This window comes from Aotus nancymaae, unplaced genomic scaffold, assembly GCF_030222135.1.
Source record: "Aotus nancymaae isolate 86718 unplaced genomic scaffold, 86718_ANA_hifiasm-v0.15.2.pri h1tg000059l, whole genome shotgun sequence".
Taxonomy (NCBI): Eukaryota; Metazoa; Chordata; class Mammalia; order Primates; family Aotidae; genus Aotus; species Aotus nancymaae.
The window spans coordinates 30,947,094-30,971,764 of NW_026988473.1; the positions used below are offsets into that span (position 1 = coordinate 30,947,094).

Sequence of the window (24,671 nt, forward strand, 5' to 3'; positions counted from 1 at the left end):
TTAAATAAGTCAAAATTATAATATCATCAAATCTAGATAACAATAAATAAATTGATACATACTTAAATGTGTAGAATATACCTCATAACGTATATAAAAATGTGCTAAAATGGATGATATAAATATTAAAGTTGAAACTATAAATTTGAGAAAAAACTATAGGAAAAAATATAATCTTGGGCTAGATAACGATTTTTTAGAGAAGGCACAAAAAACATAAACCATGAATGACAAAGTGACAATATGGTCTTCATAAAAGTTAAAAACATATTTTTCAAAAGACAGTGTTAACTATAGAAAAAATGCTATAAGCAGAAGGCAATATTTTCAAAATTTGTATCTGATAAAGGAATTATATCAGAATATAGAAAGAACTTTTACAACTCAATAATAAAACAACTCAATTACAAATGGGTTAAGATTTTGATAGATATTACACAAAAGGCAAATAAGCTTATGAAAAACAGGCTCAACCATCATTAGTCATCAGGGAAATGCAATAAGATGCCATTGCACAACCAATAGACAACTACGATTAAAGAGACTGCAATAACAAAGATTGGTGAGGATGAGGGGTAACTGGAACCTTTGAACATGCTGTAGGGAATATAAAATAGTATAGCAACTTTAGAAAACAGTTGACCTGTTTCTTATAAATTTAAACATACTCTAATACATTTCCTAGAAATTCTTCTCCTAGGTATTTACTCATCCCTATAAACTTATTTTCACAGAATCACCTCTTTAAAGTCCTTATCTCTGAACACAGTCACATTCTAAGGTATTAGGAGATACAGCTTCAACATATGCATTTGCAGGGAGGTGGGCATAATTCAGCCTATCCATACAGTGTCATGTTTTTCTAGGGTCCTCTGCCATGCAGTACTGCAGAGCATTCAAAATACTACTTCTTGTATTTTGTAAATGAATTTAATTTTTATTCTTAAGTTCCAGGGTACACGTGCAGGATGTGCAGGTTTGTTACATAGGTAAATGTGTGCCATGGTGGTTTTCTGCACCTATCAACCCATCACCTAGGTGTTAAGCCCAGCATGCATTAGCTATTTTTCCTAATACTCTCCCTGCCCCAACCCTACTCCTTGACAGGCCCCAGTATGCATTGTTCCCCTCGCTGTGTTCATGTGTTCTTACTGTTCAACTCCCACTTATAAGTGAGAACATGCGGCATTTGGTTTTCTGTTCCTATGTCAGTTTGCTGAGGATAATGGCTTCAAGCTCCATCTATGTCCCTGCAAAGGACATGATCTCATTCCTTTTTATGACTGCATAGTATTCCATGGTGTATATGTACCACATTTTCTTTGTGCAGTCTTCCAGTCTATCATCTTTGACAATTTTTTTTAAAAGCAAAGAAAGAAAGAAAAGACACACAGACTTGTACCCAAATGTTCATAGAAAGATTATTTATAATGGCCCAGAATTAGAAATAACTCAAATGTTCATCAATTGGTGAAATGATTAAAAAATTGTGATATATCCATAAGGCAAAATGTTACTCAACAATAAAAAGGAAATGCAGTACTGATTCACACAGCAGCATGAATAAATATCAAATGCTTAATGGAAAGAAGCCAAGACACAAAAGACTCTATTTTGTATGATCCCATTTATAGGAAATTATAGAAAAGGAATATTATAGTGATAGCAGATCAGTGGTTACCAAGGACTGGGACTTAGGAAGGGGATGATGGCAGAGAGGTATGAGGGAACTTTTTGGGGTGATAGAAATGTTCATGATGGCTTTACATGACTATGTTTTTCAAAATTCATCAAATTGTACACTTACACCTATCTGTAAGTGGGTACAGATAGGGATACAGCAATCAATAAAATAGGTTAAGGGTTTTGTCTTCATCCAGTTTATATTCTCTTCTCTGCACTAGACCACATATCGTGCCAAACTAGTATAGAAGTCTACTAATAATTTATGGTAATCATTGGCCAAAACCTACTTGTAAGGAGTCTTCTTCTAGGTTGCAAGACCCATGAACACAGCTGCTGCTCCAAATCCCATGCAAATGCCTCTGGTTGCTGCCATAGTGTTAGTGTGCTAGGGCTCCAATAACAAAATACTATAGACTGGGTGCCTTAACCCATAGATATTTATTTTCTCATGGTTCTGGAAGCTAGCAGTCCAAGGTCAACGTGTGGGTAGGGTTGGTTTCTTCTGAGGCTTTTCCCCTTAGCTTGCAGATAGATGCCTTCTTGCTGTCCTCTCATGGTCTTTTTTTCTGGATGTATAACTATGGGACATCTCTGTGTGTTCAATTTTTCTTCTCTTGTAAAGACACCAGTCATATTGAAGTAGAGCTCACTCATATAAGTTCATTTTAACTTAATCACCCTGTTAAAGGTTCTGTCTCCAATTATAGTTGCATTCTAAGGTACTGGAGGATGGGCCTTGAACATATGAATTTACAGGGTGTGAGGGCAGCATAATTCAGCCCATACATATAGTTTCACGCTTTTTCAGGACCCTCTGCCATTAAGTCACTGAATATCAAAAGTACTACTTCGTAGGTCCCTGAGAAATAAATCACAGAAGTGATTTTGGAAAAATTTCATACATTTTACATTATTTTGAATATTGAAAGGAAAATGAATAAGAATGACAAAGAAGCACTAATCTTTGTTCTCAAAACTCAAATTGAAGAGTCCCCTTTTACAGGTTTCGTGGTCTCTGTACTGTGGAAAAATACATAGTATTTTCCTTTCTGCTTCTTCAAGTAGAACTTAGGCACAGCAGGGAATCTCTGAGAGTTTATCTTGATTTTCACCTGTTATTCCTTCTCCTTTAAGTAACATTCAGTAACTCAAAAGCATGAGTATTGGGTAGCACTAAAAGAAATGTGGGATCCCTACATCCGGGGTGTCTAGCCCAACTCTAAATTGGTTTTGAGATTCTTGAGGGCAGTTATCAGGCCTGTTAAATTTCTTGGTACCTTTCATAGTACCTACTGCAGGTGAACCCCAAAATTGAGGTTCACCCCTGGAGGCCACATGGGTTCTTGGCTTCATGCAGGAAAGAATTCAAGAGCGAGCTGACAGAGTAAAGTGAAGGCAAGTTTATTGCAAAGCAAAGGAATGAAAGGATGGCTGCTCCACAGGCAGAGCAGGGGTACCCCATAGGTAGAATAGCACTAGGAAGGGGGTTGCTAGCTGGCTATTTTACAGCCATTTGTTGATTATATTATAAACAAAGGGTGGATTATTCACAAGTTTTCTGGGAATCGGGCAGCGAGCTCCCAGAACAGGGATTTCTCCCCAGTCTTGATTATACAGTGTAACTTCTGGACGGTGTCATGGCATTTGCAAACTATCATGGTGCTTGTGGGAGTGTTTTTATTAGCATATGTTGTAATTAGCACAGCGGAGGTCGCTTTAGTTGCCATTTTGGTTTTAGCTGACTTAGGCTGTTTGTTTACTTATCCTCTCTTGTCAGTGGGTCTCCTGATTTGTTGTTTATGGTCTTCTATTTTAGCAACAGGGTCATGTGACTCATTGTCTTGGAAACTAGTTCTGTTGAATTCCTATTTCAGTACTGAGCTTAGTATTATGTCCACAGTAGCAACTAAACTATCTGCTTAATAAATATTTTCCAGACGAAGTTAGAAGACTTTCAAAGGTGTGAACTACATTTCCCAGAATTCCCCTTGCCATCTGATCCTCAGTGGGCATCTGTGGAGGTGGAAAAGAGAAGCTCCAGGAGAAGCTGCAGGCAGGTGTGTGAGCAGACCGGAGGTCCGAGCTGCTTCTAGGTGTTCTTGAGAATTGTCACATTGATACCGCAGACAGAACTGGCTGGTGGAGCTGTCCATGAAATTCTTGAGATTCATGACAGCTTTAAGTGAATGCTTGTGATTGCCACTTGCGTGAAGAATGAAGCATTTGAGTGAGGAGCTTTTCAGAGGTTTGACAGATTGGCAGCAGTGTTTGCCTCATCTCTGGAGAACCATCTATGTTGGTGCTTCAGGCTGGCATAGTTGGTAGTGGCTTTCCTGACTTTTGCATCCCAACTCTTCCAATCTTGGAAAAGCTTGAATTCTCATACTAAAAACCTTCTTATCTTGAATAAAGGAGTGTCTCTGGTTTCCCCCCGTGAAGCCTGGTTAATACTAAGGTCCCACAACTGAGCACAGTCAGAAACTGCTCCAGAATTGCAGTCAGAGAAGGTTAGAGTTAGAAAAAAACCTCAGAGATCTCTATCTAAATTTACTATTTTACAAATGAGGAAATGGGCTCCATGTAATATAGTGACTTAGATGAGAAAGATAGAATTGCATTTAGAATCTGATTTCAATTCAATGCTTTTTTTATTTTTATCATACTTTGTTTACCTTTAAAAATACACAGAAATATGAGCTTCAAATGACTGAAATATGTAAAATATATACAGAAATAAAGAGGGATTATTTTGTTTAGGTAATCACTTGTATATTTATTTTGTGAATGTGAACTATTCATGTGTGTGCTGTCTCTCTCTCGCTCTCTTCCAGTGAGAGCACCAGAAAGTATTTGATGGATTCCAAAGTTGAAATGTACCTGTGGAGAGAAGATTGTTCCGGGTTCTAGGGACAATCTAGAGAAAAATCAGATATAGGAAAGGAGTGGGTTAGCATGGAAATGAAAGGACCATATTAAATACATTTTAGAACCCAGGATAAATAGGAACAATAATGAAAAAAATACGGAATAAGGTTGAATAAACTCAGATATGTTATGATGATAGAAGACATTAACAAGATATTCTATGATACCAAGATATTCTATGTTGGAAGACTGCATAAATAAATAAATGATAGTCTATCATAAAAACTGAATTCTGGGTGCCTATTAAAATGATTTTAACAATGAGTTTTTAATAATATGAGAGAACATTTTTGACATCATGGTGACTGGAACACAAGAAATATTCAGAATTATAAATGAGCTATCATCTCAGCTATATTTTAAAACCACACAGAAAAAAAGGACAAAGGAAATTTGCCAAAATCATGCTGGTATTCACTTGGAGTGGTGGGACTGTGACAAAACCCTCTCTCTCTCTCTCTCTCTCTGTGTTTTTTTTTTTTTTTTTTGCTTTCATTTTTCTCTTGTTTAAACCTTCCAGATTTTCTCCAGTGAGTGTATTACATTTATTATCAGGATTAAAACGGAAGAGGAAAAACTTGTAGTTTCAAGAAGTAATAAATAGGTTAGTTAATCAAGGACAAGGTGAAGTTTTTCCCTAAGAAAATCTTAGCTACATCTTTTTCATTTCATGAACTGCTCACTGTTTCCAACAGAATATTTGCAATAAAACCTGAATGCCTGACTGACTGAGTGACTGGCAGGTTTTAAAATGTTCTGTCGTGTAGTCAGAGAAGTGCATGAATTCTTTCTTCCTGTGTGACATGTAACAAATGAGGATGGAGGGCAATTTCCTTCAATTTTAGAATAGCTGTAGCTTGTAAGTGTAAGTGTTGTTTTTTTCTTTAAATTAGATTTGGAATTTTAACATATACTGTGGGAAGTCTTTCAGGTCCTTAGCATGTTCATGAAAAAGCATGCTCGGTAAAACAATCCCTTTCTCAGAAAAAGAAAACATGCGGCTTATTTTCGCAAGCTCCCTTTTGACTTCACAAATATTAATAACCATTATTAAGGTATCTCTTTACAGAAATACTCAAACATCTTTTTGTAGATTAATAAACCTCTAGGGTTGGTATTTGATTTTGATTCATTTTGTAGAAATGCTCAAAAGGATGGAGCCAGTGACTCTCATTTCTCATTATATGGCTTGTTGACATTTGAATTTTCAAAATATCAAGGATTTCTCCAGTGTGACTCATGTGAATCATGTGCCTTTTGTTTTTCTTTGAATGATGGGCTGCTGATTCAAAACTATATTATAAAATTTGAAATGCCAATATTCCATTCAGCCTACTTTAAAGAATCTGTTCTTTCAACTTTTGGCTTATTAATCTGCAAACTCATTTGATAATTAAATTTGGTACAGAACTTTTATTTGTATTTTAGTTTTATTCTTATGAACAAAATAGCCTGAAGCACACTAATGAAATGTGTATGGGAAAATGCCAGCACTCTGGGATTTTTGCTAGGCAGGTCATAGTAATGTCTCCATCATTAACTTTGTAGGTAGCATGAGCTATAACCCTTGGCTTTAGTGGCTGTAATATGAGAGTTTTCTTCTCTTGGTTTTAGTGGCTGTAATAGGAGAGTTTGTTGCCCTATATATTAGACAGGATAGGTTAAATTATGCTGCAGTAATAAAGAGCCTCCACAATTTCAAATTTTGAAACAATCAACATTTATATCTTGCTTATACTATATAACCATCATGGGTCAACTGGGGTCTCTGTTCCCAAGTTATTATCATTCTTACTCTGGGACTCAGGCTGACAGAGCAGCCACTTCCGGAAACATTGATGGTTTCCGTAGCAAAGGTAATTGAGAAGATGCCAAAGCATGCATTGATTCTTAAAGCTTCTGCCCAGAAGTGACACATGGTACTTCCTTACATATTCTATTCATGAAAGCCAGCCTTATGGCCAAGCTTAACTTTAAGAAAGGGAAACTCAATTTTGGTAAAACTTAATATAATCTATAGATAATCTATAAAGGCCGTTTAATGTCTAGGAGTGTACATTTCCCAAATGCACTGAGAGTGGTTATGATAAACATTTGCCTTAAGAACAAATATGTACCTTGTAGCAAAGGTACCTTGTACCTGATGGTATTTTGGGGGAAATTTTTATGGAGAGCATTACAGATTCACATGCAGGTGTAAGAAATAATTCAGAGATATCTTTTGTATACTTTACCTTGTTTCCCTAATGATATTTTACAAAACTGTAGTGTAGTATCACAACCAGGATATGGACACTGATGCAATCTACCTTTCTTATTAAAACTTCCCCAGTTTCACTTCCATTCATTTATATTTGTGTATGTGTGTTTAGTTCTTTGCAATTTTTATCAAATGTGTAGGTTTCCTGTGTTTTCCACCACTGTGAAGGTACTGATCAGTGCTAACACTACAAGCATCCTTCTCTCCTACCACTAATGTGCTCTCCATTTCAAAAATTTTATCATTTGAAAAATGCTATTTAAATGTAATCATACAATGTACAATTTCAGGGGACCAGCCTTTTTCATGCAGCTTAATTCCTTGAAGATTTATCTAAGTTGTTGAATATATCAGTAATCTGTTATTTTTATTGCTATGTGTTATTCATGGCATGTATATCCTCAATTGCCTGTTGAAAGACATCTGGGCTGTTTACAGTGTTTGGCTAATATGAATAATGCTTCTCTGAATATTTGTGTGCAAATTTTTGTGTAAAAAATAAGTTTTCGTTTCTCTGAGATAAATGCCCATGAATATAATTGCTGGATAATATGATAATTACATGTTTAGTTTTATAAGAAATTGCCAATTGTTTTTCAGCGTGACTTTACCACTTAACATTCCCACCACCAATGTATGAATGATCCACCAAATGCTCATAAGCATTTGGCATTTTCATTATTTTTTATTTTAGCTATTCTTATAGATGTGTAGTGATATCTCATTTTAGTTTTAATTTGCCTTTCCTTGATACCTAATGATATTAAAAATCTTTGCAAGTGCTTATTTGCCATCTGTATCTTTATGTAAAGTGCCTGTTCATATCTTTTGCCCATTCTTTATTGAGTTGTTTTTATTCTTATCATTGAGTTTTGAGTATTCTTCCTGTATTTTAGAAACAAGTTTTGTCAGAGTGATGATTTGCAAATATTTTCTTCTGATCTGCAGCTTGTCTTTTTATTCTCTGAACAGTGTCTTTTGCAGAACAAACATTTTTAATTTGAATGACATGTGAGTTATTTATTTTTTCTTTTATGGCTTTTGCTCTTGGTATCATTTTAAAAATATTTGCCTGTCTCTAGATTCCAAGGATTGTCTCCTGGATTTTGAGGAATCCAGATACAGGTGTGATTGTTCAGATGCAACTATAGGCAATTACAAAGCTTAGCCTGGCAGACCTCATGGGGAGAAGCTGATCTCCCCACACCAGATTTTGTATATAGCCAGTGCATTGCAATTTCCTGGAGCAAGTTGAAATCAAGGCCCTTCTGGGCCCAAACATGTTTATATGCCTATCTGCATTTCTAGTCCAGGCACCTTCAGTGGGAGGTCTCCTCACTGGGGACCTAGGCGGAGGCACTTCCCAGGCATCTCTGCTGAGACCTCCGTATTGGGAGCCTTGGCTGAAATGCTTCTCTCCACTTAGCTTCAGTATCTTTCTACTCCCAGCCTTTCCCTTTTCCAGCTTCTCAGCCCATGAATCCATAGAGAGGCAAGAATCTTTTGTTTAAGGTTTTTCAGCAGTGAGACAATTCCCTTTGTGAGTATTATATCCTCCTGACCCTCAGGTAGTGAAATAATATAGGGAAAACAAATGGAACACTAGGGAGCTAGTGCCTCTTGCTTTCACTGTCACTATAAGTAAACAGAGGTTGGATTGTTAGTTTCAGTTTGGCTAGCTGTCCAAATTGAGCACCTTCACAACTGATTGCTTGAATTATTTTTTAAGTTTCGTGCTATTACTATTTATATTTAATTAAATGATTCATTTAGAGTTAATTATTGTATAAATGTCAGGTTTAGGTGGAGATTCATTTTACTTTTGTCTGTGATTGTTTAATCGCCCTAATACCATTGGTTGAAAAGGCTCTTCCTCCACGAACTTACCTTTGCATTTTTGTGGAAAAATGATTGAACATATTTGTGTGGGTCTATTTCCCTGTTTTCTATTTTGTTCAATTGGTATATATGTATATCTCTCTACCAATATCACATTTTCTTGATTACTGTAGCTACCTAGTAAGCTTTAGTATCTGGTAGAATAAATCTTTTCATTTTATTCTTCTTTTTCAAGATTATTTAAACTAGTTGAGAGACTTTACCTTTTCTAAAATTTTAGAACAATCTTGGCTCTGTCTATAAAAAATCTTGCTGACAGTTTTGTAGAAATTGCACCAAATATATAGGTCACTGTGGTGGAGAACTGATTGCTTTACTATGTTGAGTCTTCCAATCCATAAATTCGGTATGTCTCTCTTTATTTAGGTCTTCTTTGATTTCTTTCATAAGCATGCTGTAATTTTCTGCCCACAGTCCTGTGCTTCTTTTTTATTTAGGTTTTTGAGACAGAGTCCCCAGGCTGGAGTGCAGTGGCACAATCTCGGCTCACTGCAACCTCTGCCTCTCAGGTTAAAGTGATTCTCATGCCTTAGCCTCCCAAGTAGCTGGAATCACAGGTGCATGCCACCACACCCAGCTAGTTTTTGTAATTTTAGTAGAGATGCAGTTTCACCATGTTGGCCAGGCTGGTCTTGAACTTTTGACCTCAAGTGATCTGCCCGCCTCAGCCTCTCAAAGTGCTGAGATTACAGGCCTGAGCTACCATGCCCAGCCTGTCCTGTGCATGTTAACTGTTTACTAAATATATCATTTTTTGGAGCAATTGAAAATTGTATTGTTTTTAAATTGTGTATTGTATATATTCATTGTTAGTGTTTAGAAGTGCAATTAATTTTTGTGTATTGATCTCATATCATCTGTCATTGATTGTTCTAAAATGTTTTTTTTTGTTGATTTCTTGAGATTTTCTTTTTTTTTTCTCCTCAAGCAGAAATTTATTATTTTGGATCTGGTATCTTTCACAGCTTTTTCTATAACAACAATGGCATATTGAATGCTGTAATACTTCCAGACACGCATGATGTTCTCTCTATCGGGCTTGTCTTCCTTAGTATTGACAGTCCTTTCTGTAGAGTACTATGTGTAATAAGCCTTAAAAAGTTTTACGACCCTCTGATGTAGTGGCTGATTTCAAGACATTGTGTCTGGGGGAAAGTGGATGCCTTCAATGTTGAACTCAGGGTTTTTTTTTTTATTATTTTTATACTTTAAATTCTGGGGCACATGTGCAGAAGTTGCAGGATTGTTGCATAGGTACACACATGCCATGGTGGTTTGCTACTTCCAATCACCTACATCAGGCATTTCTCCCAATGTTATCCCTCCTCAACCTCCCTATTCCCCCACTATACCCCTCCAGCCCCCCAACCCCCAACAGACCCCAGTTTTGTTGTTTCCCTCCCTGTGTCCATGTGTTCTCATTATTCAACACCCACTTATGAGCCAGAACATGCAGTGCTTGATTTTCTGTTCTTATGTCAGTTTTGTTGAGGGTGATGGTTTCCAGCTTCATCCATGTCCCTGCAAAAGACATGAACTCATCCTTTTTATGGCTGCGTAGTATTCCATGGTATATATGTGCCACATTTGTTTTATCTAGTCTATCATTGATGGGCATTTGGGTTGATTCCAAGTCTTTGCTATTGTAAACAGTGCCACACTGAACATATGTGTACATGTGTCTTCATAGTAGAGTTATTTATAATCCTTTGGGTATATACCCAGTAATGGGATTGCTGGGTCAAATGGTATTTCTAGTTCTCAATCCTTGAGGAATCGCCACATTGTCTTCTACAGTGTTTGAATTAATTTACACTCCCACCAACAGTGTAAAAGCATTCCTATTTCTCCACATCCTCTCCAGCATCTGTTGTCTCCGGATTTTTTAATGATCACCATTGTAAGTGGCATGAGACACTATCTCAATGTGGTTTTGATTTGCATTTCTCTAACGACCAGTGATGATGAGCATTTTTTCATATGTTTGTTGGCCACATAAATGTCTTGTTTTTAAAAGCATCTATTCGTATCCTTCACCCACTTTCTGATGGGGTTGTTTGTTTTTTTCTTGTAAATCTGCTTTAGTTCTTTGTAGTTCTGGGTATTAGCCCTTTGTCAGATAGGTAGCTAGTGATATTTTTTCCCATTCTCTTAGTTGCCGGTTCACTATAATGATGGTTTATTTTGCTGTGCTGGAAGCTCTTAAGTTTAATTAGATTCCATTTGTCTATTTTGGCTTTTGTCGCCATTGCTTTTGGTGTTTTAGTCACGAAGTCCTTGCCTATGCCTATGTCCTGAATGGTGTTGCCTAAGTTTTCTTCTAGGGTTCTTTTCTTTTCTTTTCATTTTTAAATTACATTTTAGGTTTTTGGGGTACATATGAAGAACATGCAAGATTGTTGCATAGGTACACACATGGCAGTGTGATTTGCTGCCTTCCTCTCCATCACCTGTATCTGGCATTTCTCCCCATGCTATCTCTCCCCAACTCCCCACCCCCCGCTGTCCCTCCCCTAGTTTCCCCTAACAGATTCCAGTGTGTGATGCTCCCCTCCCTGTGTCCATGTGTTCTCATTGTTCAACACCCACCTATGAGTGAGAACATGCAGTGTTTGATTTTCTGTTCTTGTGTCAGTTTGCTGAGAATGATGGTTTCCAGGTTCATCCACGTCCCTACAAAGGACATGAACTCGTCGTTTTTGATGGCTGCATAATATTCCATGGTGTATATGTGCCACATTTTCCCTGTCCAGTCTATCACCAATGGGCATTTGGGTTGGTTCCAAGTCTTTGCTATTGTAAACAGTGCTGCAATGAACATTTGTGTCCATGTGTCCTTATAGTAGAACGATTTATTTTTATTTTTTATTTTTTATTTTTTTTTGAGACGGAGTTTTGCTCTTGTTACCCAGGCTGGAGTGCAATGGCGCGATCTCGGCTCACCGCAACCTCTGCCTCCTGGGTTCAGGCAATTCTCCTGCCTCAGCCTCCTGAGTAGCTGGGATTACAGGCACGCGCCACCATGCCCAGCTAATTTTTTGTATTGTTTGTAGAGACGGGGTTTCACCATGTTGACCAGGATGGTCTCGATCTCTTGACCTCGTGATCCACCCGCCTCGGCCTCCCAAAGTGCTGGGATTACAGGCTTGAGCCACCGCCCCCGGCCAGTAGAACGATTTATAATCCTTTGGATATATACCCAGTAATGGGATTGCTGGGTCAAATGGAATTTCTATTTCTAGGTCCTTGAGGAATTGCCACACTGTCTTCCACAATAGTTTAACTAATTTACACTCCCAACAGTGTAAAAGTGTTCCTATTTCTCCACATCCTCTCCACTATCTGTTATTTCCAGATTTTTTAATGTTTGACATTCTAACTGGCATGAGATGGTATCTCAATGTAGTTTTGATTTGCATTTCTCTAATGACCAGTGACTATGAGCATTTTTTCATATGTTTGTTGGCCTCATGTATGTCTTCTTTTGTAAAGTGTCTGTTCATATCCTTCACCCACTTTTGAATGGGCTTGTTTTTTTCTTGTATATCTGTTTTAGTTCTTTGTAGATTCTGGATATCAGCCCTTTGTCTTTTCTTCTAGGGTTTTTATGGTGTTAGGTCTTATATTTAAATCTTTAATATACTTGGAGTTAATTTTTGTGAAAGATGTAAGATAGGGGTCCAGTTTCAGCTTTCTGCATATGGCTAGCCAGTTTTCCCAACACCATTTATTAAATAGGGAATCCTTTCCCCATTGCTTGTTTTTGTCAGGTTTGTCAAAGATCAGATGGTTGTAGATGTGTGGTGTTACTACCAAGGCCTCTGTTCTGTTCCATTGGTCTAAATCAGTGTTTTGGTACCAGTACCATGCTGTTTTGATTGTTGCAGCCTTGTAATATAGTTTGAAGTCAGGTAGCATGATGCCTCCAGCTTTGTTGTTTTTGCTTAGGATTGTCTTGGCTATGTGGGCTTTTTTTTTTTTTTGGTTCCATATGAAGTTTAAAGTGGTATTTTCCAGTTCTGTGAGGAAGGTCAATGGTAGCTTGGTGGGGATAGCATTGAATCTATAAATTACTTTGGGCAGCATGTCCAAAGAATCAATATCATTTTCACAATACTTATTCTTCCTAACCATGAGCATGGAATGTTTTTCCATCTGTTTGTGTCCTCTCTTATTTCCTTCAGCAGTGGTTTGTAGTTCTCCTTGAAGAGGTCCTTCACATCCTTTGTTAGTTGTATTTCTAGGTATTTTATTCTCTTTGTAGCAATTGTGAATGGAAGTTTGTTCATGATTTGGCTCTCTGTCTATTATTGGTAAATAGGAATGCTTGTGACTTTTGCACATTGATTTTGTATTCTGAGACTTTGCTAAATTTACCTATCATCTTGAGATTTTGGGCTGAGTCAATGGGGTCTTCTAAATATACAATCATGTCATCTGCAAATAGAGACAATTTGACTTCCTCTTTTCCTAATTGAATGCACTTTATTTCTCTTTCTTGCCTGATTACTCTGACTAGAACTTCAAATACTATGTTGTATAGGAATGGTGAGAGAGGGCACCAATGTCTGGTACCTGTTTTCAAAGGGAATGCTTCCAGTTTTTGCCCATTCAGTATGATATTGGCTGTGAGTTTGTAATAAATAGCTTTTATTATTTTGAGATATGTTCCTTCAATACCTAGTTTATTGAGAGTTTTTAGCATAAGGGGCTGTTTAATTTTGTCAAAGGCCTTCTCTGCATCTATTGAGATGATCATGTCATTTTTGTTTTTCATTCTGTTTATGTGATGGATTATGTTTATAGGTTTGCGTATGTTGAACCAGGCTTGCATCCCCAGGATAAAGCCTACTTGATCATGATGGGTAAGCTTTCTGATGTGCTGTTGAATTTGGTTTGCTAGTATTTTATTGAAGATTGTTGCATCAATGTTCATCATGGATATCGACCTGAAGTTTTCTTTAATTGTGTCTCTGCCATGTTTTGGTATCAGGATGATATTGGTCTCATAAAATGAGTTAGGGAGGATTCCCTCTTTTTGTATTGTTTGGAATAGTTTCAGAAGGAATGGTACCAGTTCCTTTTTCTATGTCTGGTACAATTCAGCTGTGAACCCATCTCGACCTGGACTTTTTGTGGTTGGTAGGCTATTAATTGCTGCCTCTACTTCAGACCTTGTTATTGGTCTATTCAGGGATTCAAATTCTTCCTGGTTTAGTATTGAGAGGGTGTAAGTGTGCAGGAATTTATCCATTTCTTTTAGATTTACTGGTTTGTGTGCATAGAGTTGTTTGTAGTATCTGCACATAAACTTTACTGGTTTATGTGCATAGAGTTGTTTGTACCATCTCTGATGGTAGTTTGTATTTCTGTGGAATCAGTGGTGATATTCCCTTTTATTTAATTGCATCTATTTGATTTTTCTCTCTTTTCTTTTTTATTAATCTGGCTAGCAGTCTGTCTATTTTGTTGATCTTTTCAAAAAACCAGCTCCTGGTTTTATTAATTTTTTGAAAGGTTTTTTTTGTGTCTCTATCTCCAGTTCTGCTCTAATCTTAGTTATTTCTTGTCTCTTGCTAGCTTTTAAATTTGTTTGATCTTGCTTCTCTAGCTCTTTCAATTTTGACGATAAGGTGTCAATTTTAGATCTTTCCTTGCTTCTCATATGGGCATTTAGTGCTATAAATTACCCTCTAGATGTTGCTTTAAATGTGTCCCAGAGATTCTGGTAAGTTGTATCTTCATTCTCATTGGTTTCAAAGAACAGCTTTATTTCTGCCTTCATTTCATTGTTTATCTAGTTGTCATTCAGGAGCAGGTTGTTCAGTTTTCGTGTAGTTGTGCAGTTTTGAGTGAGTTTCTTAATCCTGAGTTCTTTTTTTTAATTGCATTTTAGGTTTTGGGGTACATGTGAAGAACATGCAAGATTTTTGCATAGGTACACACATGACAGTGTGATGTGCTGCCTTCCTCCCCATCACCTATATCTGGCATTTCTCCCCATGCTATCGCTCCCCAACTCCCCACCCTGTGCTGTCCCTCCCCTATTTACCCCCGAAAGACCCCAGTGTGTGATGCTCCCTTCCCTGTGTCCATATGTTCTCATTGCTCAACACCCACCTATGAATGAGAACATGAGTTCTAAGTTGATTGCATTGTGGTCTGAGAGACTGCTATGATTTCTGTTCTTTTACATTTGCTGAGGAGTGATGTACTTCCAATTATGTGGTCAGTTTTAGAGTAATGTGTGTGGTGCTGAGAAGGATGTATATTCTGTGGATTTGGGGTGGAGAGTTCTGTAGATGTCTATTAGGTCCAGTTGGTCCAGATCTGCGTTCAAGTCCTGGATATCCTTGTTAATTTTCTGTCTTGTTGATCTGTCTAATGTTGATAGTGTAGTGTTAAAGTCTCCCACTATTATTTTGTGGGAGTCTAAGTCTCTTTGTAGGTCATTAAGAATTTCTTTATGTATTTGAGTGCTCCTGTATTGAGTGCATATATATTTAGGATAGTTAGCTCTTCTTATTGCATTGATCTTTTTACCATTAAGTAATGCCCTTCTTTGTCTTTTTTTAATCTTTGTTGGTTTAAAGTTCATTTTATCAGAGAATAGGATTGCAACCCTTCCTTTTTTTTTTTTTTTTTTTGCTCTCCATTTGCTTATTAAATCTTCTTCTATCCCTTTATTTTGAGTCTATGTGTGTCTTTGCATGTGAGAGGGGTCTCCTGAATACGGCACACTGATGGATCTTGACGTTTTATCCAATTTGCCAATCTGTGTCTTTTGATTGGGGCATTTAGCCCATTTACATTTAAGGTTAATATTGTTATGTGTGAATTTGATCCTGCCATTCTGATACTAACTGGTTGTTTTGCCTGTTAGTTGATGCTGTTTCTTCATTGTGTCAATGGTCTTTACCATTTGTTATGTTTTTGCAGTGGCTGGTACTGGTCGTTCCTTTCCATGTTTATTGCTTCCTTCTGGAGCTCTTGCAAGGCAGGCCTGGTGGTGATGAAATCTCTCAGCAATTGCTTGTCCATAAAGGATTTTATTTCTCCTTCACTTATGAAGCTTAGTTTGGCTGAAATGAAATTCTGGATTGAAAATTCTTTTCTTTAAGGATGTTGAATTTTGGCCCCCACTCTCTTCTGGCTTGTAGGGTTTCTGCTGAGAGACCTGCTGTGAGTCTGATGGACTTCCCTTTGTGGGTAACCTGACCTTTCTCTCTGGCTGCCCTTAGCATTTTTTCCTTCATTTCAACCCTGGTGAATCTGACGATTATGTACCTTGGGGTTGCTCTTCTTGAGGAATATCTTTGTGGAGTTCTCTGTATTTCCTGGACTTGAATATTGGCCTGCCTTACTAGGTTGGGTAAGTTCTCCTGGATTATATCCTGAAAAGTGTTTTCTAGCTTGGATTCATTCTCTCCATCATATTCAGGTACACCTATCAAATGTAGATTAGGTCTTTTCAGATAATCCCATATTTCTTGGAGGTTTTGTTCATTTCTTTTGACTATTTTTTCTTTGATCTTGCCTTCTCGTTTTATTTCATTGAGTTGGTCTTCAATCTCTGATATCCTTTCTTCTCCTTGATCAATTTGGCTATTGAAACTTGTGCATGCTTCACAAAGTTCTCGTGCTGTGTTTTTTAGCTCCATCAAGTCGTTTATGTTATATTCTGAGCTGGTTATTCTAATTAGAATTTTGTCTAACGTTTTTTCAAGGTTTTTAGTTTCTTTGCATTAGGTTAGAACATGTTCCTTTAGCTCAGATAAGTTTGTTATTAACCACCTTCTGAAGCCTGCTTCTGTCAATTCGTCAAACTCATTCTCCATCCTGTTTTGTTCCCTTGCTGGTACAGAGTTGTGATCCATTGGAGGAGGAGAGGCATTCTGGTTTTTGGTGATTTCAGCCTTTCTGTGCTGGTTTCTTCCCATCTTTGTGGATTTATCTACCTTTGGTCTTTGAAGTTGGCAATTTCAGATAGGGTCTCTGAGTGGATGTCCTTTCTGTTGATGTTGAAGCTCTTTCTTTTTATTTTTCAGTTTTCCTTCTAACAGTCAGTCCCCTCTGCTGTAGGACTGCTAGAGGTCCACTAAAGACCTTGCTTGCCTGGGGAATCACCCACTGGGGCTGTAGAACAGGAAGGATTGCTGCCTGTTCTTTCTACTGGTAGCTTCATCCCAGAAGGGTACCCAGTAGATGTCAGCCAGAGCTGTCCTGTATGAGGTGTCTTTTTGGTTATACAGGGATCAGGGAGCTGCTTGAGGAGGCAGTCTGTCCCTTACTGGAGCTCAAGTGCTTTGCTGTGAGCTCTGTTTCTCCCTTTAGAGCTGTTGGGCAAGTATGTTTAAGTCTGCTGCAGCAGAACTCCCAATCACCCTTTTTCCCAGGTGCTCTGTCCTGGGAAGGTTGGGTTTTATTTATAAGTCCCTGACATGCTGCTGTCTTTTTTTCAGAGTTGCCCTGCCCATTATGGAAGGAGTCCAGTCACAGTCTGCCTGCATAGGTGCTGCTGAGCTGTCATGGACTCAGTCCAGCTGCTATGTAAACTTCCTCTGGCTTTTGTTTACACAGGTAAGGTTAGAACCACCTTGGCAATGGTGGATGCCCTTCTCCCCACCGAGCCCAGTCATCCCTGGTTGACCTCGAACTGACGTGCTGGCTGCAAAACTCTTAAGCCAGAGGGTTTCAGTTTGCTGGTCTTTGTCGGGGGTGGGACCCGCCAAGCTTTATCACTTGGCTTCCTGCCTTCAGCTCCCCCTTTCTGGGGAGCAGGAAGTTCTGTCTTGCAGGCGCTCCAGGTGCCAGCCAAAACGGCTACCCAGATTTGCACTGATAACCAGTGGCACTGGCTGGAATGGCCACTCAGATCTGTGATGGTAACTTGCAGCACTTGTTGGCCTGGCAGGGATCTCCTGGTCTGAGGGTGGTAAAGACCATGGGAGAAGTACATATCTGAACCAGAGTGCCAGAGGGGAAAAGTTCCTGATGGCCTCTGTTGGGTAGGAAGGGAGTCCTCTGGCCAGTTGCATTTCCCTGATGAGGCAGCACCCTGCCCTGCCTTGGTTTGCCCTCCTTGGGTTCCACTCAGTGTCCAACCAATCCCATTGAGATGAACCTGGTATCTTGGTTTGAAATGTGGAGATCAGTTACCTTCTGCATCATTCACGCTGGGAACTGTACACCAGAGCTGTTCCTATTCAGCCATCTTGGCAGAAGTCCAAAATTTCTTGAGATTTTCTAGGTAGACAGTCATAACATATGCAGCAGAAAATGTTTTATTCCTTTATTTATAATCTGTAGGCCTTTTCTTTCTTTTCCTTTATTAAACTTGTTGAAACTTCTAATGCTATGTCGATAAAGAGAAGTGAGACTGAACATCCTTGTCTTATTTCTGATTTTAGGAGAAAAGTTTTAAATTTTTTAATTAAGCAAGACATTGCTATAGGTTTTGTAGATGTTCTTTATTGAATTAAAGTAATTGCCCTGTATTTCTAAATTGCTGATTTTTTTTTAGCATAAATAGTTACTGGGTTTTATCAAATGCTTTTCTGCATTAATTGATTGGGCCATATAATTTTTGTTTTTTAAACCATTGATGAAATAGATTACATTGGTTTTAAATTGTGGGTCAGATTTGAGTACCTGAAATAAATATCACTTGGTCATAGTGTATAAATCTATTTATACATTGGTTGGAATTGATTTGTTAACATTTATTAAAGTTTTTTGCTTCTAAGATGGTGAGAATTATTGATTTGTAGTTTTTTCTCTTTATTTTCCTATTTTTGTTTGATTTGATATACTTGCTTAATAAAATGAGTTAATGTATGTTATCTCTTACTCTACTTTTTGATAGATTATGTAAAATTAACGTTCATTTTTCTCTAAATATTTGATAGAATTCTCCAGTGAAAGTATCTGGGCCTGGAGAATTTTGGGGAACTTTTAAATTATAGATTCAGTTTCTTTAATGGTTATAAGGATCTTTATATTACATATTTCATCTTGATTGAGTTTTGATTGTTTGTGGCTTTCAGGGAATTGGTCAAGTTTTCTTGCTTTTTTGAATATCTTCGCATACAGCTGTTTGTTGTATTTCATCTTTTTAATGTTTGCTGGGTCTGTAGTTGCAACCTCAATTTAATTCCTTTTTTTAAAAATTTCTGTCTACTCTGTTTTTTAAAATTATTAGAGATAATCAATTTATAGATTTTTTTGGAAGAACCATATTTTTGTTTCATTGATTAATTTCTATTATTTTTCTATTTTCAGTTTTGTTCATTTTTGTTCTGATTTTTGTTGTCTTCTTTTTATTTGGGGCTTGTTTCGCTCTTCTTTTTCTAGTGATTTGGAGGTAAGAACTTAGGTTATTGATTTGAGACCTTTCCTCATTTCTAAGTATTTGGTGATATACGTATCCCTTTTAGCACTGCTTCACTTGTAGCACATAAATTTTCGTATGTTATTTATGTATGTATGTATTTATTTATTTGAGGCAAGGTCTCTCTTTGTTGCTCATGCTGGAGTGCAGTGACATGATTATGGCTCACTGCAGCCTCAGCCTCCCAGGTTCAAGTGATCCTCCCACCTCAGCTTCCCAAGTAGCTGACACTGCAGGCCTGCACCATCATGCTTGGCTAATTTTTAAATTGTCTAGAGCTAAGATCTTCCTATGTTGACCAGGCTAATTCTGGAATGTTGTAGTTTTCATTTTCATTCAGTTCAATGTAGTTTTAAAAAATTTCCTTGAGAATTGCTCTTTGACCCATAGATTATTTAGACATTCTCTGTTTAGTTTCATATGTTAAAAGATTTTCCTATAGTCTTGTTTTTAAAAATCGATTTTTTGTTTTACTCCATTATAGTCAGAGAACACGTTTTGTATGATTTCAGTTCTTTTAAATTTCCTGAGACTTGTTTCATGGCCCAGGATATATTCTATCTTGAGGAATGTTCCATAGGCACTTGAAAAATGTACGTATTTTGTTGGTGGTGGTGGTGCAGTGTTCTATACACGTAAATTAGAAGTTCTTAGTTGATTGTGTTGTTCACATCTTTTAAATTCTTGCTGCTTTTATTTCTGGAAGTCCTTTCAGATGCTGAGTAGGGTGTGCCTGAAGTACTCCGCTTAAATGTGATTTTGTCATTATGTCATCCCTGTCTTTGTTGCTACTAATTTTCTTTGTTCCAAGGTCTATTTTATTGCATATTTATGTAGCCATGGCTGCTTTGTTTTTTAATAGTGTTTCCATGGAATACTATTTAGTATCCTTTTAGTTTCAGCTTGCCTATGTTGTTGGATTGAAAGTCATTTATTGTAAACATATGTAGTTGGGTCATTTTAAAATAAACTCTTGTGTGAAATGGAAAGGGGTGGTGGAGGAGTGGAGAAGAATCCTTCCCCTGACCACTTTTTGTCAATCAGAAAACAAAAGGGGCTTCTGGTCAACTTGGTGGTGTTAGTCCTGCCTGATGTTGTCAGAAGGACCATGGTTTGATCATGGAGAGGAATGAGCCTACCTACATTGAGAATTGGCAAATATGGGTCTGGGTTGCCTTCTTCTGTTAGGTAGAGGGCTGGATGTGTGATGCCCTGCTGCTGTATTACTTCAATCCTAAGATCATCAAGTAAGTTTACTTTCTTTTTAGAACCATACAGAATTCTCCTTTAGTTGTCTCTTATGTTATTTTCCAGCTTTATAGTTGTGCTTAGCAGGGAAGAGTAAAGAGAAATGGATTTATGCCATCTTATCCAGACTGGAAGAGATAGTTTATATGCTAAATTACTGAATTACAAATTTACTGAAGGAAGGATCTACCTTATGCTCCTCAGCATCTTTCACAGTCCGTAGTGTAATTTTTAGTGTATCGTAGCTTTTCAATGGTTACAATTTTAAGTGAGAATGTTTATAATTCTGAAGTTCTGGCTATTTCTAGACCCAACAACTGTGAGTTTAAATATCTCTTTGTAATTGTCTTTATATTGAATAACAATCCTTCTTACTGATTATTAAGTGTATGCTTCTGTGTCATTTTGGCAAACTTTAGTTGTCACCATCATTGCAACATTGCTTTAACCTACATTTCTTTCAATGTGTCTATATGTTGGTTATAGTACTTTGAACTTGAAGATTTTTTTAGCTTACTTATAGATTCCAAGAAAATGTAATAAAGTAAATTTTTAATGTGAAAAGTGATTCTGTTAGAACTAAATTTGACATCCTAAAATAGATGAAACATTTATTTAAAACTTAGCTACAAAAGATGGAGAAAAAAATCTAGAGATTTAGAAAGTAGATCATAAGAGATTGGTTCTAAAAACACCTGTTTTCAGCTGAAAGTAGATTGGCTATGTGGCTTGGTTTAACATCACTGAGTTCACCTGACTTGATTCTTGCTGAAGTTGAAATAGACTGGTTAACTTTCCTGACTTCACCTCACACACTGTATCTTGTCACATGCGATTACATTTCCCACAAAAATTTCAATTGTTCATTTGCCTGTCATGTTTCAGAGAACTCTAAACCTTTTTTAGTGTAATTTTTAAGTGGATCCAAAATGCTCATCCCCCACCCCACCCCGGCAGCTATTATTTAATAAAATACTGGATTATTATGATCAGTGGTTACATATTTCAGTTACCATATTTCTTTTGCAAATATGTTTCACTTAAAAGATTTAACTTTTGGATCTACTGAAGTCATTTTTAAGATGGTTCTTTTACAAATGAGTAGAATGAAAAGTCTATTCTCATAGCTTGTCATCTGGAAAAAGGGAGAAAAAGGGTCAGGTTATTATTGTTTAACAAGGAGCCCAGCTACCGAGTTGGCCAGAATGCTCAGATGAATGGTTGTGAAAAGAAAATAAAAAGTGAGGAGCTTAAATAGAAGTTAACATCAAATATTTGAAGTAAATGGGCATTTCTCCTTTCTTTTGTAACTTTCCTCATTTATACTATAAATCTAACATTTGATTATACTTTGTTTTCTACTGTTTATTTCCTCTGGTTAAGTATTATTTTACTCACTCTTCTATATAAGCTTCTTCATGTGTCAGAAGGAAGCCTCATATTTCATCTGCTTTCTCCTTCATTCTTTCAACTCTTCCTCTTGATAAAAATCACCTTGTATTATAGGCTTTCTGGCCAGTTCTAATTTTAATTGTTCTATCTCATTGTTACACAAACCATCAGCCTGTCTTGGAATTTTAACACTGTAGTATATAAGATAGATTCAGCAAACTGGATTTCATAATTGAAGTAATACTGTAATTCTTTAGTAAAATGAACTGTCTTAATAGTTACAAAGAGAGGTAATTTCTATTTTAAATTTAAAGCAAAGAATAGCCAATTATGCTGACATTGGAGGCAATGGCTGAAGTGGTGATATGGTTTGGCTGTGTCCCCACCAAAATCTCACGTCTTGAATTCTAGCTTCAATAATTCCCACATGTCATGGAGGGACTCGGTGGGAGGTAATTGAATCATAGGGGCTGATCTTTCCCATGCTTTTCTCATGATAGTGAATAAGTCTCACAAGATCTGATGGTTTTATAGAGGGGAGTTTCCCTACACAAGTTATCTCTTGCCTACCACCATGTAAGATGTGCCTTTCTCCTCCTTTGCCTTCTGCCATGATTGTGAGGTCTCCCCAGCCATGTGGAATTGTGAGTCTATTAAACTTCTTTTTTTTTTTTTTGATAAATTACTCAGTCTTGGCTATGTCTTTATTAGTAGCATGAGAACTAATACAAATGGTATATTTTCTGAACTTTTGATTCAGAAAATACATGTGTTATACCCACAGTGACTAGTAAATTACCTTGATACATTATAAGATGTTAGAGGATAGAACATCTGTATAACATTTGGCATAGTTTTCATTGTTGCTAAAGTCTAGGGGAGACGAAAGAAGGCAGATGCTTTCACCCATAGAATATTCAATTCAGTACTATAATGATAATCTTACAAAATAATTTTCTATATCTGCTGACTTTAAGTGTGGGAAATGAATATCTGTAAGTGTGGATATGACAAATTATATTTTGTTGGTGTATCTTTGAAGACATCTTTCAGATATGTAGACATTTTAATGTTGTTTTCCCCTGGTGAGCAAGTAACATTCTTTTAAGAAACAGTAAACCATTAGAATGAAATAAAATAATCGATTGCCCAGTTTATTAATATATATTTTAAATTTTAGTAATGAAGCATTACTCAAACAAGAGAAAAGATCCTGAAGACCTAGTACAAGAACTGTTTTCAACTTAGGAATACTTAAAGCTGGTACCATGCTGGCCCTTATTAATTGTGACCTGCAAATTTCTTCACTTACTTGGGTTTCTAGTTCTTGTAAACTGAAAATTTTTTGACAAATGCAGTAGCTTTATTAATAGTAAAATAAAGTCAAGAGTGAAAAATCGTGAAGTACCTTAAGGCATGAGTACCCTGTCAAATACCAGTTAGAGTCAATGATAGTTATTTTGATCTTCAACTAGTGTTTCTTGAGAAACCTACTGTATGTTAAACCCTAAACTCCTACGTTCTGAAGATGAAATTGCAAACAAGAAGTAGTCCCTATTCTCAAGAAGTGCTTATAGTCTAGAGGACTTACATCAGGAACAAACATTAAATTATCTACTGAAAGCATCCAGAGCTTTTAAAACAAATAAGTTTGTACTTTTCCCAGTCTGTTTTGTAAGCTATGACGGAATTGTTTAGACAGCTCATAAACTGCTCTTGGGTTCCATGTATCATGAGTTTAGTTAGTGATGCCAGTTTGTAGCTGGAGGTACATCCTATGTAAAGCAGAGATTTGGGCTGTGGATCTTGATTGGAAGAGTTAGAACCACTTTTTGAGGAGGAGGAGGGTGAGAACTTTTGACATGTGTATCAGTTTTCTATTGTTGCCATCATAAATTATTAACTTGCTAGCTTATAAGAAACTCAAATTTATCGTCTTGCCATTCTGTAGATTAGAAGTCTAACACAGGCCTCACTGGGCTAAAATGAAGGTGCCAATCATGTTGTGTTTCTTTCTCGATGCTTTAGAGGAGAACCAATTTCTTTTTCCAACTTCTAGGGGGCTACCCATATTCTTTGACTTGTGGCTTTCTTCCTCCATCTTCAAAGCCAGCAATGGTAGGTCAATTTCTTCTTACATTGCGCCTCTCACCTTTCTTAGTCACATTCTCTTTGATGCAATTGTTCTGCCTCTCTCTTTCGCTTTTAAGGACACTTGTAAAATACTGGAGCCACTTGGATAATTCACGGTAATCTCTCCATCTCAAGGTCCTTAATATCTCAAGGTCCTCACATCTGCAAAGTCCCTTTTGCCATATAGGGTAATATATTCACAGGTTCCGGTGTTCAGAGCATGGATATCTTTGTGGCTCATTATCCTGCCTACTGCCACAGGTTACATAATCTTAAAGTTAAAGAACCCTAACATTGCCTGAGAGTCACTAGAAGAAATGCAGCACAATGGAGCCTTTGCATTTAGCCATTCCTACTATAGAGGCTGCTAGTCCTATCACAACATTGAGCAAAATAATGCTAAACTAGCTGGTTATACAATCATTCCTGTTGTGAACTGAATGTTCGTGCTTCTCAAAATTCCTGTTTTGAAGCCACAACCTCCAATGTGATTGTATTTGGAGATAGTGCCTTTATGAAAGTAATTAAGGTTAAATGAGGTCATAAGGATGGGAGTTTGATCTGATAGTATTAGTGTCCTGTTAAGAAGAGATGAGTGAGCTTGCACTCTCTCTCCCTGTCTTTGTATCTCCTTGCCATGTGAAGACACAGAGAGAAGGTGGCAAGTTGGAAGAGATCTTTTACCGGGAAGCAAACTGCCCAGCACCCTGATTTGGGACTTCTAGCCTCCCCAAGAGT

General features: G+C 37.2%; 1 protein-coding gene across 1 annotated transcript in view; it reads left to right on the forward strand.

Moving 5' to 3' along the window:
• The first annotated feature begins 20,362 nt into the window (after nucleotides 1-20,362).
• Nucleotides 20,363-24,671, forward strand: part of KCNA4 (potassium voltage-gated channel subfamily A member 4) — a 236,875-nt gene continuing 232,566 nt past the window's right edge. The window contains exon 1 of the mRNA XM_064365075.1: nucleotides 20,363-20,407. The gene's annotated coding sequence lies outside the window, so the exon portion shown is untranslated. The remainder of the gene's footprint in view (nucleotides 20,408-24,671) is intronic.